Raw genomic sequence first — 14961 nt, 5'->3', positions numbered from 1 at the left:
TAAACAACAAGGGCAACAAAAGGAAAAAAATAGCCTCCAGGAGCAGTGGATTCATAGTGCAGGCACAGAGACCCAGTAATAACTCTGGAGACAAAAAAGAAAGAAAGAAAGAAAGAAAGAAAGAAAGAAAGAAAGAAAGAAAGAAAGAAAGAAAGAAAGAGAAAAAAAGAAAGAGGAAGAGAGAAAGGAATAAAGAAAGAAAATTCACACTAGTTCTATTCTTGTAGACTCACTTCACACCAGAAAGAGTGTACACTCTTGAGTTCTGTTTTGGGTCTCAGTTTTACACATAATCATCCAAACACACATGTCTGTGCACTAGATGTAAATGAAAGGTCTTAAAATGTTGAATGGGAGCAGAAGAGGAAGCTATGAGAGGAAAACCACAAGGAAAAGGGCCCAAGACACAGGGAGTTTAGAGTAGAGGTTAGTTGAATTACTTTTTTCCTACTTCCTTTGATATTGGGGCAAGGGGCCTATCGTACCCTGTGACCTCCTCAGGACAAACTCTAGAACTGAATATACTTCATGAACTACTTCTGCACAGCTCTCTCCCTTGGTGCCATATTTGTTTTCCTATAAGTCATCTTGTTTATTTTTTTTTTCTTGGTGGTTCTCATGCCCAACCTGTCTTTTCCATTTGAGTCTAGTCCCTCCACAAACTCAACCCTGGATAAACCTTTGGTCTCCTGGATGCCAGTCTATTTCCTCCTGCATTCTGCTGTCAGATATGCCTGAAACACTACTTTTTTAAAATCAACATCCCAGCTTGGCAAGATGGTCTAGCAGAAAGAGGATGAAACAGATTGTCTGGAGCCTTTGGTTTGTGCCTGGACTGTTACAGGCTCTTTCACTGTGACCTTCTTCATGAATGTGGGTGGTAGTAGTTGAATTTACTGGTCCCCTAAGGCTTCTCTTCAATTCTGGCATTTTGTTTATCTGTCTCTGAGTTGTTGAGAGTTAATAGGACTTCCTTCTCTCTGTAGAATCTCAGCTCCTCATTCTATCTGGTATTGTTCCTCTCCTGTCTTCTTAAACTCCTTCGTGGTCCTTTCAGTATGTGCACCCATTCCCCAAATAAAGAACTTGCCCATTCTCATTTATCATGATGTTTTCTTATTTGCAAGACATTCTTCCCAACTTCTCTATATAGCCAAATGTTGCTAGTCCTTTAGGCCCACTTCCAGTTTCATGGACCATCTATGAACGCCTTCTTGATTAAATTCAACTAACATTTGATCTCTTGGCCTCCTGCTCCCCAAGAGAAATGCAGTCTGTGCCATAGTTGGTATTGCACTCTATTACATTATTCCAGGAACAGGACCCATCTGTTGGATGGGAAAAGCATCCTCCTATTGACTGACATGGAGAGCAGAGATCTCCATCCCCTCCCCTTAGCCCCTCCCCCAGCATGCTTCCTATTCCCCAGCCAGGCTTGAGAACAGCTGGTGTTCACCCAGCCCTCTGATGTCTCCAGCTGCCCCTGCTTCCTATTCCTTTGGTTTTCTCAGATCTCAGCTGTGGGTCTCAGGACTGAGCCAGGGACAGTGCAGCCAACACCACCTGAACCAAACCAAGAACCATGGACATGTAGCATTTGAGAGTCAGAAGAAGGCAAAATTGAGCACAAATCACACCAATATTGAAAGTGAGGGGAAGCAGTTTGACAGCTTATTTTTCCCATCTTGCTTTCATCTAAAAAAAGAAGCTGCTTAGAAATACAGTCCTCCTCAGCCTGCTAAGCCAGATGGTCCCTAGATGCTCGGCCTGCCAAGTGTGCATATATAATCACTTATCTTCATGGAATCACACGGGGTCTGAATCCAGACACTGACACTTTTTTTTAAATCATTTGATCTGGAGTCAGAGAACCCTCTGAGCCTTTTTTATTTCCCCTGTAAATGGGGTCACTAATGTCTGCCTTCCCGTGTCAGTAATTTTAGAGGGAAAGATTCAGGTTTCAATGTCAGATGTAAGTATATTTTGTAACTTACAAAACACTAGGCAAATTTATGTTGCTATTAATAATGAAAGTGCCTTATTTTGTCTTTGCCACAGTGTGCTACTACTTAAGAGCACTTACTCTGTGCCAAATACTGTGCTCAGTATTTTTCATATTCTGTCACTTAATCCTAATGACATTCCTGAAAGGTAGTATGTGTTACCCTCATATAACATATTAGGAAAGAGATTTAGAAAGAGTTGTTCACAGCCATAGTCATCTAGCATGTAAGTGTTGATATTGGCATTTGAACCCAAACTATTAGGTCCCAAAGTCAGTACTCTTAATTCCTGTTCATTCTGCTCTCACAAAAAGAAAGCCGTTCTTTACCCATGCAGGCTAAAAATAACCTACCATTTGATCTCTAGCACATGCCCTAAGCAATTGACTCATAGAAAGTTATTTTTGTTGAAGATCTGAATGACCTCTGACAATACGTAAATTTCTTTTCTGGCAATCGAGATGAACTGGTTTCATCCATTCGTCCAGCCCCTCTATCCATCCATCCAACCACTTCATATAAACAGTCAGGAAACAAATCCTCTCCATGAGACTCTGCTCAAGATAAGACAGCTGGCTTCTCCCGAGCAAGTGATCCAAAAAGAGTAAGGTGGAAAGTTACCATAGCCCATTATTGGAACTCACACTACATCGTTTCCACACATTTTATTGTTTCACTGTAGTAGGGGACTGTACAAAGATGTAAATACCAGGAGATGGGAGTTACTGGGGGACATTTTGGTGGGTACTACTACCAAAGTAGCAGCAACATAGCTCATTCGGATAGTGTGCTGTTCATGTGTTTGACCCACGTTCAAGCCAAACCCTCCTGCACGAAAGGGAGCTTCAGTGCTGTGGTCTCTTTCACTCTGTTTCTGGGGAAAAAAAGTTTTCATATGGATGAGGGAAATAAAGGTAGTTCAGACAGAGGAAATTACATATAAAAGCACTGAAATGTAAATATCAGAACATAGCATACTCAAGATACTGTAACTGGTTTGGAAACACCTGGTGAAAAATAAGGATATAGAGCAACTTACTGAAGGAAATCAGAGGTGACCTTCTATGCCAAATGCAGTAGTTAGGCTTCAATGGTTTTCAAATGTGTTTGCATATGGAATCACCTGAGAAGATATAAAAACTTCCTATGCTATGACCCAGGAGGTGATACAGTAGACTTACAGTCATGAGGTCTCAAGTTCAGCTGCTGCTATCACATATGCCAGAGTGATGTCTGGTTATATCTGAATTAATTAATTAATTAATTTAAAAAACTCCCAATGTCGGGGGCTGAGCAGTGGTGCACCCAGTTAGGCACAATAGTACTAAGCGAAAGGTTCTGAGTTCAAGCCCCTGGCTCCCCGCCTGCAGGGGCGTTGCTTCACAAGTGGTGAAGCAGGTAAAATCTTCCAGTGGCAAAGTTACCTCATTCCAAGCAAACAAGAATTTCTGGGAATGAACCCAGACATTGGTAGTTTTAAGTTTCTCAGGTGAGAACCAGTGCTGTATGCAGCATGAAGTTATTGGAAGGCTTGATCCCAGAGCCATCAGCTTCTCAATGAAGAAGCATTGATACACCTTTTTTTTTTTCTTTGCTACTGAGAAAGTCACATATTAAATTAAAATCCCCACCATCTGTACTCTCCCTGACTCAAGTATTAGAGATTTCATCATCTCCACCAAAACTTCCATAGGAATATCTCAACTTTAGCAGCTGTAAGTCACCAGCACCCTAAATTGCCTATTTATCAGCTTTCAAACCTAACATTGATGCCAACATTCTCATATTAACATCATCACTCTTGAGTTTTTTTGTTTGTTTGTTTGTTTTTTGCCTCCAGGGTTATCACTGGGGCTCAGTGCCAACACTACAAACCCCCTGCTCCTGGCAGCCATTTGTTTTACTTTTTTGTTGTTGTTGTCATCCTTGTTGTTGTTGGATTGGACAGAGAGAAATGGAGAGAGGTGGGGAAGACAGAGAGGGGGAGAGAAAGATAGACACCTGCAGACCTACTTCACTGCTTGTGAAGTGAGCCCCCTGTAGGTGGGGAGCAAGGACTCCAACCAGGAACCTTATGCCTGTCCTTGCACTTCACACCATGTGCACGTAACTTGGTGTGCCACCACCCAGCCCCTTTTTGAAATTTTTTTTTATCCCCCACTGGTTTACACATGCTTTTCTCTCTCTGTACAGACCTGGTATCCAGCAGTCTGAGGAATCATACCATGAAGGTTAAGGATGAGGCCTTCTGATTTAGATGGGCCACTGGATTTGAGTTCTGACATTGCCAATTAAAAGTTACTGCTCAAATAATTTAGAAGTGAAAATAAGACTGGATAAGTGAAGTAACATGTCAAACAAAGGTGATATGACTGGCTGGTGGCAGAACCTGGACTAAGCAAGGCCCAATTCTCAGATACCCTGAGTCCCGGCCTTGTGTTCTTTCCACCCTCTTACCCAACCCCCATACTCACCAGGGATGTAAAGACTCATCTTTTCTGCCTCCTCTTCTCCAGGCTGGATAATTTAGATCTCCCCTTGTGTGCTGTGACATCTCCTCTCCCACCCTTTCATCATCCTAGAGGTCCCTCATCAATCCAGTATAATTGGAGCAGCTTCCCTGCTGGTCCCCTGAGGGGTGGGAACAGACGATGACTAATGCTTTGGAGACCTGGACTCGTCTCTGGGCACCTCTGATCTCTGTTGGCTGATGGCGTGCAGTCAGGTAGGGATGGGGATCCTGTCTGACTCAGACATATCCCTCCCTCCTACCTGGAATACTGTTAATCAAATCTACCATCCCAGTCAGTACAGTTTAAAGGGATCATAGAGATCATTCTCAAACCTGGCTGCAGTGTGTTGTTACTGTTGTTTTAATTAAGAAACTGGGGCTCGGTGATACAGACTGATAAATGGCAGATCTGGGGTTGGGTGCCAAGGCTCCAATTCCCTGTGTGGTGTTGAGAGGGAACTGGAAACAGATAGGCTTGGATATGAATCCCAACTGTGTGAACATGAGCTAGTGAGTTAAAAGGTGCTTGATTTCCTCTTCTGTAAAATGATAAAACCCAGCTCGGGATGCTATGAGGATTAAATGAGATAGTTGATATGTAGTATGGAGCACTGCACTGACTAAATGTTACACATTATTCAGTAGAGTTTAAGAGTTTGGGCTTTAGGGAGTCGGGCTGTAGTGCAGCGGGCTAAGCGCAGGTGGCGCAAAGCACAAAGACTGGCATAAGGATCCCGGTTCCAACCCCGGCTCCCCACCTGCAGGAGAGTCGCTTCACAGGCAGTGAAGCAGACCTGCAGGTGTCTATCTTTCTCTCCTCCTCTCTGTCTTCCCCTCCCTCTCTCCATTTCTCTCTGTCCTATCCAACAATGACAACAACAATAATAACTACAACAATAAAACAACAAGGGCAACAAAAGGGAATAAATAAAATAAATTAAAAAAAAAAAAAGAAACCTGCAAAAAAAAAAAAGAGTTTGGGCTTTAAAGTCAAATGATTCAAATCCTGGACACCCACTTACAAGCTGTGTGATTTTGGATGAATCATTTAATACAAGTTACTGTTTATTAAATATTGCTGCAGACATTAAGCCATGTGGCTTAGAGAAAAATCATTCCATGTAGCTTTCCTGACACCTTACAAGATATGTTCTACCAGAGTCCTTATTTTTTTTATTTCTTTTTAAAAATAATTTATTTATTTATTTCCTTTTTGTTGCCATTGCTGTTTTTATTGTTGTTATCATTATTGTTGTTGACGTTGTCATTGTTGGATAGGACAGAGAGAAATGGAGAGAGGAGGGGAAGACAGAGGGGGAGAGAAAGATAGACACCTGCAGACCTGCTTCACTGCTTGTGAAGTGATTCCCCTGCAGGTGGAGAGCCAGGGGCTTGGACCGGGATCCTTAGGCCGGTCCTTGCGTTTAACCCGCTGTGCTACCGCCTGACTCCCCAGAGTCCTTATTTTGTAAATGAAAATACTGGGGAATAGATCTATTTAGTAATTTTACTTCCTATCCCAGCTTAAAAAAAAAAAATCTGTTCTTTTCTCCCAAAACACACCCATTTTCTCTCTCTTGTAATTGAAGACTTTTTTCTCCTGCTTTTAAGCTTTGCAATAGGCCATAGTCTCTGAAAAACATTCTCACCTCTTCTCTTTTGAGTTCTGTGCCTACAGTGTTGTTAGTGTCCTCCTTGTTCTCCTCTAAGAAGCCCCCTTGCAGGCCTCATGCAAGCTGCTCCAGCACTATCTCTCTCCTGTCTGCTCTCAGATAAGCCCCAGGTTTGTTAGTTTTTTTTTTTAATTTCTTTATTGGGGGATTAGTGGTTTATAGTTGACAGTGAAATACAATAGCTTGTACATGCATAATATTTCCCAGTTTTCCACATAACAATTCAACACCCACTAAGTGGTCCTCCTCAGCCATCATGATCCAGGATCTGAACCCTCCCCCCACCCCAGAGTCTTTTACTTTGGTGCAATAGGCTTGTTAGTTTCACTCTTCTTGGTACATAGCTCCTATCTAGGTCCTCCTTGTGTTTCTGGTTCCCCCTTTATCACAAAGGACCTCTTGTAGGTCAGGTCTCCCTGGCCAATTCAGTTTTACTAGCTTCCTATAACCAGCTTCTGCTCCTTCTGGACCTGTTCTGACCTGACCTTTGAGCCAGGCTGGCAAATTTTATACTCCTCCCCCTGCTCCAGACTTCAAAAATGAAACTCAGATTCCACACCCAATATGTGTAAGTCTAAAAACATAAGCATTGGGGGGGGGAAGGAAAGGAAAAAAGAAACACTGGGAGCATGTATACCTTCTTGGTAGAACTGCAGTAAATAGAATAGAAAACGCATATATCGGGATTCGACTTCCGGAGGCGGAGCTACGAGCAGCAGATCGCTTTCTCTCCTCTCCTCTCCTCTCCTGGATCAACTAGGAATACCAAAGGAGACCACCCGGACCGAAACAAGACAGGACTAGAATGACCACAGAAACCCAGTAAATCACCCGTGAGTACAAACACGCATGGCTGGTGACAGAGAGGAAAGAGGGGCCTAAGGAGAGATTAAGTGACTGCTAACAGTTCGACAGTTTGTCAGTGGAGACACCACCTCCAGTCTGCTCCACCAACAAGGGGACAGCTGAAGGGAGGAAAGGACTCCCCAGAGACTCACCAAGTACAACTCTGAGTCTCCATTGCTACTACCCTCAGAATCTGGAGCAGCAACAGGGAGGGACACCAGGGCACAGAGATCTAACCGGGAAACTCAGGAGAAGACCTATACCTCGGTGGCATAGCTGAAGGGCTGTGAAAGTCTCTTTGCATAACCACTGGATTATCTCTGCCACACCCTGCTTTATCTCTTGCTCAGGAGTCATTGATTAAGCCAAGAAGCCTATTGATAGTTTAAAAGCCCTCAGGCTACCATAGCCTACAGGGGAAAAAAAAAAAGGCTTTTACACCACTGAACTCGAACTCAGGGATTGAAAAAACTGTTAACTTATATAAAATGGTTAAAACAACAAGAAAAAATAATGGAGACTCGAACCAGGACAAGAGTCCAGCTAAAAGTCCTCCAGAGGGCAAAGCACAAAACAACGAGTTCAACATCCAAACATTAGCTAAGGAAATAATAACAGGAGTGAGTAAAGAATTTGAAAAAATTGTAATCAGAACTGCAGGAACAACAAATGAGAATATGGAAGAAAATTCTAATAATCTCATGGTTATTAGAGAGCTGAAAGCTGAAATTGCTGAGCTAAGAAGGCAACTAGCTGAACAAGCTAAAACAGTATCAGAGCAGGGCAACAAAATAGATGAACTCCAGAAAGCAGTAGAGGGCAGAGAGAATAGAATCAATGAGGCTGAAGACAGTATTAGCAAGATTGAGGATGAATTAGAGACAACTAAAAAAGAAGTAAGAGATCTCAAAAAGAGATTAAGAGATGCTGAAAACAACAACAGAGTCCTATGGGATGACTTCAAAAGAAACAATATACGCATTATTGGCTTACCAGAGGAAGAAAGAGAAGGGGAGGAAGAAAGCGTTCTCCAGGCCATAATAGCTGAAAATTTCTCTAGTCTAGACAACACCAAAGACATAAAGATTCAAGAAGCCCAGAGGGTCCCAAACAGAATTAACCCAGACCTAAAGACACCAAGACATGTCATACTTAGATTGGAAAGGAATAAGGATAAAGAAAGGATCCTCAAGGCTGCAAGAGAAAAACAAAGAGTCACCTACAAAGGAAAACCCATAAGATTAGCAGCAGACTTCTCCATACAAACACTACAGGCCAGAAGAGAATGGCAAGATATCTATCGAGTGCTCAATGAGAAAGGCTTTCAGCCAAGAATACTATATCCTGCTAGACTGTCATTCAGACTAGATGGAAGCATCAAAACCTTCTCAGACAAGCAACAGTTGAAGGAAGCAACCATCACCAAGCCTGCCTTGAAAGAAGTTCTGAAAGGTTTCCTATAAACAACCAGACCACCACAAATAGAACATATATCAAAACACTCTAAAACTCTACAAGAATGGCGTTAAAATATCTTCAATCTTTGATATCAATAAATGTGAATGGCCTGAATTCACCTATTAAAAGACACAGAGTAGGAAGATGGATCAGAAAACACAACCCAACATTATGCTGTCTACAAAAACCCCACCTAACTCAACAAGACAAACACAGACTTAAAGTGAAAGGATGGAAAACTATCATTCAAGCCAATGGCCCACAAAAAAGGGCAGGAACAGCTATTCTCATATCTGACATGATAGACTTTAAAATAGATAAGATTAAAAAAGATAGGAATGGACACTACTTGATGCTCAGAGGATCAGTCAATCAAGAGGACTTAACAATTATTAATATCTATGCACCCAATGAGAAGCCATCTAAATACATCAAACTTCTACTGAAAGAGCTACAGCAATATATTAACAGTAACACAATCATAGTAGGGGACTTCAACACCCCACTCTCTCAACTTGACAGATCATCCAGGAAGAAAATCAGTAAAGACATAAGGGAGCTAAATGAAGAGATAGATAAACTAGAACTATTGGACATTTTCAGAGTCATTCATCCCAAGAAACTGGAATACACATTTTACTCAAATCCACATGGATCATTCTCAAGGATAGACCATATGTTAGGCCACAAAGACAGCATCAGCCTATTCAAGAGCACTGAAATCATCCCAAGCATCTTCTCAGACCACAGTGGAATTAAACTAACACTTAACAATCAAAAAAAGATTAGTAACAGTACCAAAATGTGGAAGCTCAACAGTACACTTCTTAACAACTTCTGGGTCAAAGAGGAAATCAAGGAAGAAATCAAAATGTTTTGAGAGTTCAATGAAAATGAAGACACAAGCTATCAAAATATTTGGGACACAGCTAAAGCAGTCCTAAGAGGGAAGTTCATAGCTATACAAGCACACATTAGGAAACAAGAAAAGGCACAAATAAACAGCCTGATTGCACATCTTAAAGACCTAGAAGAAGAACAACAAAGGAACCCTAAAGCAACCAGAAGGACAGAAATTACTAAAGTTAGGGCAGAAATAAATAACATTGAGAATAGGAAAACCATACAAAAGATCAATGAAAGTAAATGTTGGTTCTTCGAAAGAGTAAACAAAATCGACAAACCTTTAGCCAGACTCACAAAACAAAAAAGGGAGAAGACCCAAATAAATCGGATAGTAAATGAAAGAGGAGATATCACAACAGACACTGCAGAAATTCAACATATCATGCGAGGCTTCTATGAACAACTATATGCCACCAAGTTAGAGAACCTGGAAGAAATGAATGATTTCCTAGATACCTACCAACTTCCAAAACTAAGTAAAGAGGAAGTGGATAACATGAACAGGCCCATCACAGCTAATGAAATTGAAACAGTTATCAAAAATCTTCCCAAAAATAAAAGTCCTGGACCAGATGGTTTTACAAATGAATTCTACAAAACTTCAAAGAAGAACCAATACCTCTACTTTTAAAAGTCTTCCAAAAGACTGAAGACACTGGAATACTCCCTGCCAGCTTCTATGAAGCCAACATCACCCTGATACCAAAAGCAGACAGGGACACAACCGAAAAAGAAAACTACAGACCAATATCTCTGATGAACATAGATGCGAAAATATTGAACAAAATTCTAGCCAACCAGATACAGCAGTATATCAAAAAGATTGTTCATCATGACCAAGTGGGGTTTATCCCAGGCATGCAAGGTTGGTTTAATATACGTAAATCAATCAATGTGATCCACCACATCAACAAAAGCAAGACCAAAAACCACATGGTCATATCAATAGATGCAGAGAAAGCCTTTGACAAAATACAACATCCCTTTATGATCAAAACACTAAAAAAAATAGGAATAGATGGAAAATTCCTGAAGATAGTGGAGTCTATATATAGCAAACCTACAGCCAACATCATACTCAATGGTGAAAAACTGGAAGCATTTCCACTCAGATCAGGTACTAGACAGGGCTGCCCACTATCACCATTACTATTCAACATAGTGTTGGAAGTTCTTGCCATAGCAATCAGGCAGGAGCAAGGAATTAAAGGCATACAGATTGGAAGAGAAGAAGTCAAACTCTCCTTATTTGCAGATGACATGATAGTATACATGGAAAAACCTAAGGAATCTAGCAAGAAGCTTTTGGAAATCATCAGGCAATACAGTAATGTATCAGGCTATAAAATTAACATTCAAAAGTCAGTGGCATTCCTCTATGCAAACACTAAGTTAGAAGAAATTGAAATCCAGAAATCAGTTCCTTTTTCTATAGCAACAAAAACAATAAAATATCTAGGAATAAACCTAACCAAAGAAGTGAAAGACTTGTATACTGAAAATTATGAGTCACTACTCAAAGAAATTGAAAAAGACACAAAGAAGTGGAAAGATATTCCATGTTCATGGGTTGGAAGAATTAACATCATCAAAATGAATATATTACCCAGAGCCATCTACAAATTTAATGCTATCCCCATCAAGATCCCAAGCACATTTTTTAGGAGAATAGAACAAATGCTACAAATGTTTATCTGGAACCAGAAAAGACCTAGAATTGCCAAAACAATCTTGAGAAAAAAGAACAGAACCGGAGGCATCACACTCCCAGATCTCAAACTATATTATAGGGCCATTGTCATCAAAACTGCTTGGTACTGGAACATGAACAGACACACTGACCAGTGGAATAGAATTGAGAGCCCAGAAATGAGGCCCCACACGTATGGACATCTAATCTTTGACAAAGGGGCCCAGACTATTACATGGGGAAAGCAGAGTCTCTTCAACAAATGGTGTTGGAAACAATGGGTTGAAACATGCAGAAGAATGAAGCTGAATCACTGTATTTCACCAAATACAAAAGTAAATTCCAAGTGGATCAAGGACTTGGATGTTAGACCAGAAACAATCAGATATTTAGAGGAAAATATTGGAAGAACTTTTTTCCGCATAAATTTTAAAGACATTTTCAATGAAACGAATCCAATTACAAGGAAGACTAAGGCAAGTATAAACCTATGGGACTACATCAAATTAAAAAGCTTCTTCACAGCAAAAGAAACCACTACCCAAATCAAGAGACCCCTCACAGAATGGGAGAAGATCTTTACATGCCATACATCAGATAAGAGTTTAATAACCAACATATATAAAGAGCTTACCAGACTCAACAACAAGACAACAAATAACCCCATCCAAAAATGGGGGGAGGAATTGGACAGAATATTCACCACAGAAGAGATCCAAAAGGCCGAGAAACACATGAAAAAATGCTCCAAGTCTCTGATTGTCAGAGAAATGCAAATCAAGACAACAATGAGATATCACTTCACTCCTGTGAGAATGTCACACATCAGAAAAGGTAACAGCAGCAAATGCTGGAGAGGGTGTGGGGTCAAAGGAACCCTCCTGCACTGCTGGTTGGAATGTCAATTGGTCCAACCTCTGTGGAGAACAGTCTGGAGAACTCTCAGAAGGCTAGAAATGAACCTACCCTATGACCCTGCAATTCCCCTCCTGGGGATATATCCTAAGGAACCCAACACATCCATCCAAAAAGATCTGTGTACACATATGTTCTTGGCAGCACAATTTGTAATAGCCAAAACCTGGAAGCAACCCAGGTGTCCAACAACAGATGAGTGGCTGAGCAAGTTGTGGTATATATACACAATGGAATACTACTCAGCTGTAAAAAATGGTGACTTCACCGTTTTCAGCCGATCTTGGATGGACCTTGAAAAAATCATGTTGAGTGAAATAAGTCAGAAACAGAAGGATGAATATGGGATGATCTCACTCTCAGGCCCAAGTTGAAAAACAAGATTAGAAAAGAAAACACAAGTCGAACCTGAAATGGAATTGGAGTATTACACCAAAGTAAAAGACTCTGGGGTGGGTGGGTGGGTGGGTGGGGAGAATACAGGTCCATGAAAAATGATGAATGAAATAGTGGGGGTTGTATTGCTAAATGGGAATCTGGGGAATGTTATGCATGTAAAAAAAAAAAAAGAAGTAGAAACGCAAAGCAGAAATTGACTGAGTTTGGAGTATGGCACCAAAGTAAGAAAGCAGAAGTATACTAGAGTTTGAAGTGAGTACCTCCCTAATACTTCCTCTCCACTTTTCCAAGCTTTGGGTCCATGATTGCTCAACAATTTGTTTGGCTTTGTATGTTAACTCTCTTTTCAGTCACCAGGTTCCAGGTGTCATCAGGATGCCGGCCAGACTTCCCTGGATTGAAGACACCACCAATGTGTCCTGGAGCTCAGCTTCCCCAGAGACCCATCCTACTAGGGAAAGAGAGAGGCAGACTGGGAGTATGGACCGACCAGTCAACGCCCATGTTCAGCGAGGAAGCAATTACAGAAGCCAGACCTTCTACCTTCTGCAACCCTCAATGACCCTGGGTCCATGCTCCCAGAGAGATAGAGAATGGGAAAGCTATCAGGGGAGGGAGTGGGTTATGGAGATTGGGTGGCGGGAATTCTGTGGAGTTGTACCCCTCCTACCCTATGGTTTTGTTAATTAATCCTTTCTTTAATTAAAAAATAAATAAATAAAATAAAAAAAAAAAAGAAGGTGGCAGCGGGGGTCAGGGGGAGTCACACTAGGGATTGTGTGTGGGGACCCCAAGGGGAGTGATCACAGGGTGATTATGGGGCTGCACCAGGAGTGACCGCAGGCAGGGACTAGATGGCATTGCGCACTGTAATGTGTCAGCTTAACCAGGTGGACCACAGCCTGGGCCCCACTTTTTTTTTTTTTTTTTTTGCCTCCAGGGTTATCACTGAGGCTCAGTGCCTGCACTACAAATGCACTGCTCCTGGTGGCCATTTCCTCCCCCTTTTTTTTTTTTGATAGGACAGAGAAATTGAGAGAGGAGGGAAAGATAAGAGTGGAGAGAGGAAGATACCTGCAGACCAGCTTCACCACTTGTGAAGTTTTCCCCCATCAGGAGGGGACCAGGGACTTGAACTTGCATCCTTGAGCACTGTACTGTGTGCACTTAGCCAGGGGTGCCACCACCTGGCCCCATATATTTCCTCTTTATTTATTTGTTTGTTTGTTTTTCAGCTCTGGTTTATGGTGGTGCAGGGGATTGAACCTGGGACTTCGGAGCCTCAGGCATGAGCTTGAGATAGCATAACCATTATGCTGTCTCCCCCACCCTCCTCTTTATTTTTATTTTATTATTTATTTGAAACATTTTATTTTAACTTTATTTATTTAATTTGATAGTACAGAGAGAAACTGGGGGGGGGGATGGTAGGGAAAAAAGACACCTCCGGCACGGCTCACCGACTGTGAAGCTTTCCTTGTAGGTTTTGTTTTTTTTTTTTTTTCTGTTATAGTTTTCTGATCCCAGACTTCCTGATACTTGATATTGGAAACCGACTACGTGTTACCTTTGCAGTTACCCTTGAAAAATATGTTTTGCTTGTTACGTGTCTACAAAGTACATTCTTCTGACTAATAGAAGCCACCAAGCCTGCATTTCAGGCTCTATCCTGTTATCACAAAATCCTGCTCTAAGGTGAAGTCTAGGTGTCTCAGAAATTTCTGCCCACAGGATTTGGATTACCATAGCAGCTGCTGCCCTAAGTGTCTGGAGACTGTGATGAAGTGACTGGAATCAACCCAATTTTTTTTTTTTTTTTGCCTCCAGGGTTATTGCTGGGGCTCAGTGCCTGCATTACGAATCCATTGCTCCTGGAGGCCAGCCACTTTTTTCCCCATTTGTTGCCCTTGTTGAAAAAAAAAAAAAAAAGAAAAGAAAAGAAAACACAAGTCGAACCTGAAATGGAATTGGAGTATTACACCAAAGTAAAAGACTCTGGGGTGGGTGGGTGGGTGGGTGGGGAGAATACAGGTCCATGAAAAATGATGAATGAAATAGTGGGGGTTGTATTGCTAAATGGGAATCTGGGGAATGTTATGCATGTAAAAAAAAAAAAAAAAAAAGAAGTAGAAACGCAAAGCAGAAATTGACTGAGTTTGGAGTATGGCACCAAAGTAAGAAAGCAGAAGTATACTAGAGTTTGCAGTGAGTACCTCCCTAATACTTCCTCTCCACTTTTCCAAGCTTTGGGTCCATGATTGCTCAACAATTTGTTTGGCTTTGTATGTTAACTCTCTTTTCAGCCACCAGGTTCCAGGTGTCATCAGGATGCCGGCCAGACTTCCCTGGATTGAAGACACCACCAATGTGTCCTGGAGCTCAGCTTCCCCAGAGACCCATCCTACTAGGGAAAGAGAGAGGCAGACTGGGAGTATGGACCGACCAGTCAACGCCCATGTTCAGCGAGGAAGCAATTACAGAAGCCAGACCTTCTACCTTCTGCAACCCTCAATGACCCTGGGTCCATGCTCCCAGAGAGATAGAGAATGGGAAAGCTAT

This window comes from Erinaceus europaeus, chromosome 13 (assembly GCF_950295315.1).
Source record: "Erinaceus europaeus chromosome 13, mEriEur2.1, whole genome shotgun sequence".
Taxonomy (NCBI): Eukaryota; Metazoa; Chordata; class Mammalia; order Eulipotyphla; family Erinaceidae; genus Erinaceus; species Erinaceus europaeus.
Note: the sequence above shows the minus strand (reverse complement) of the source record.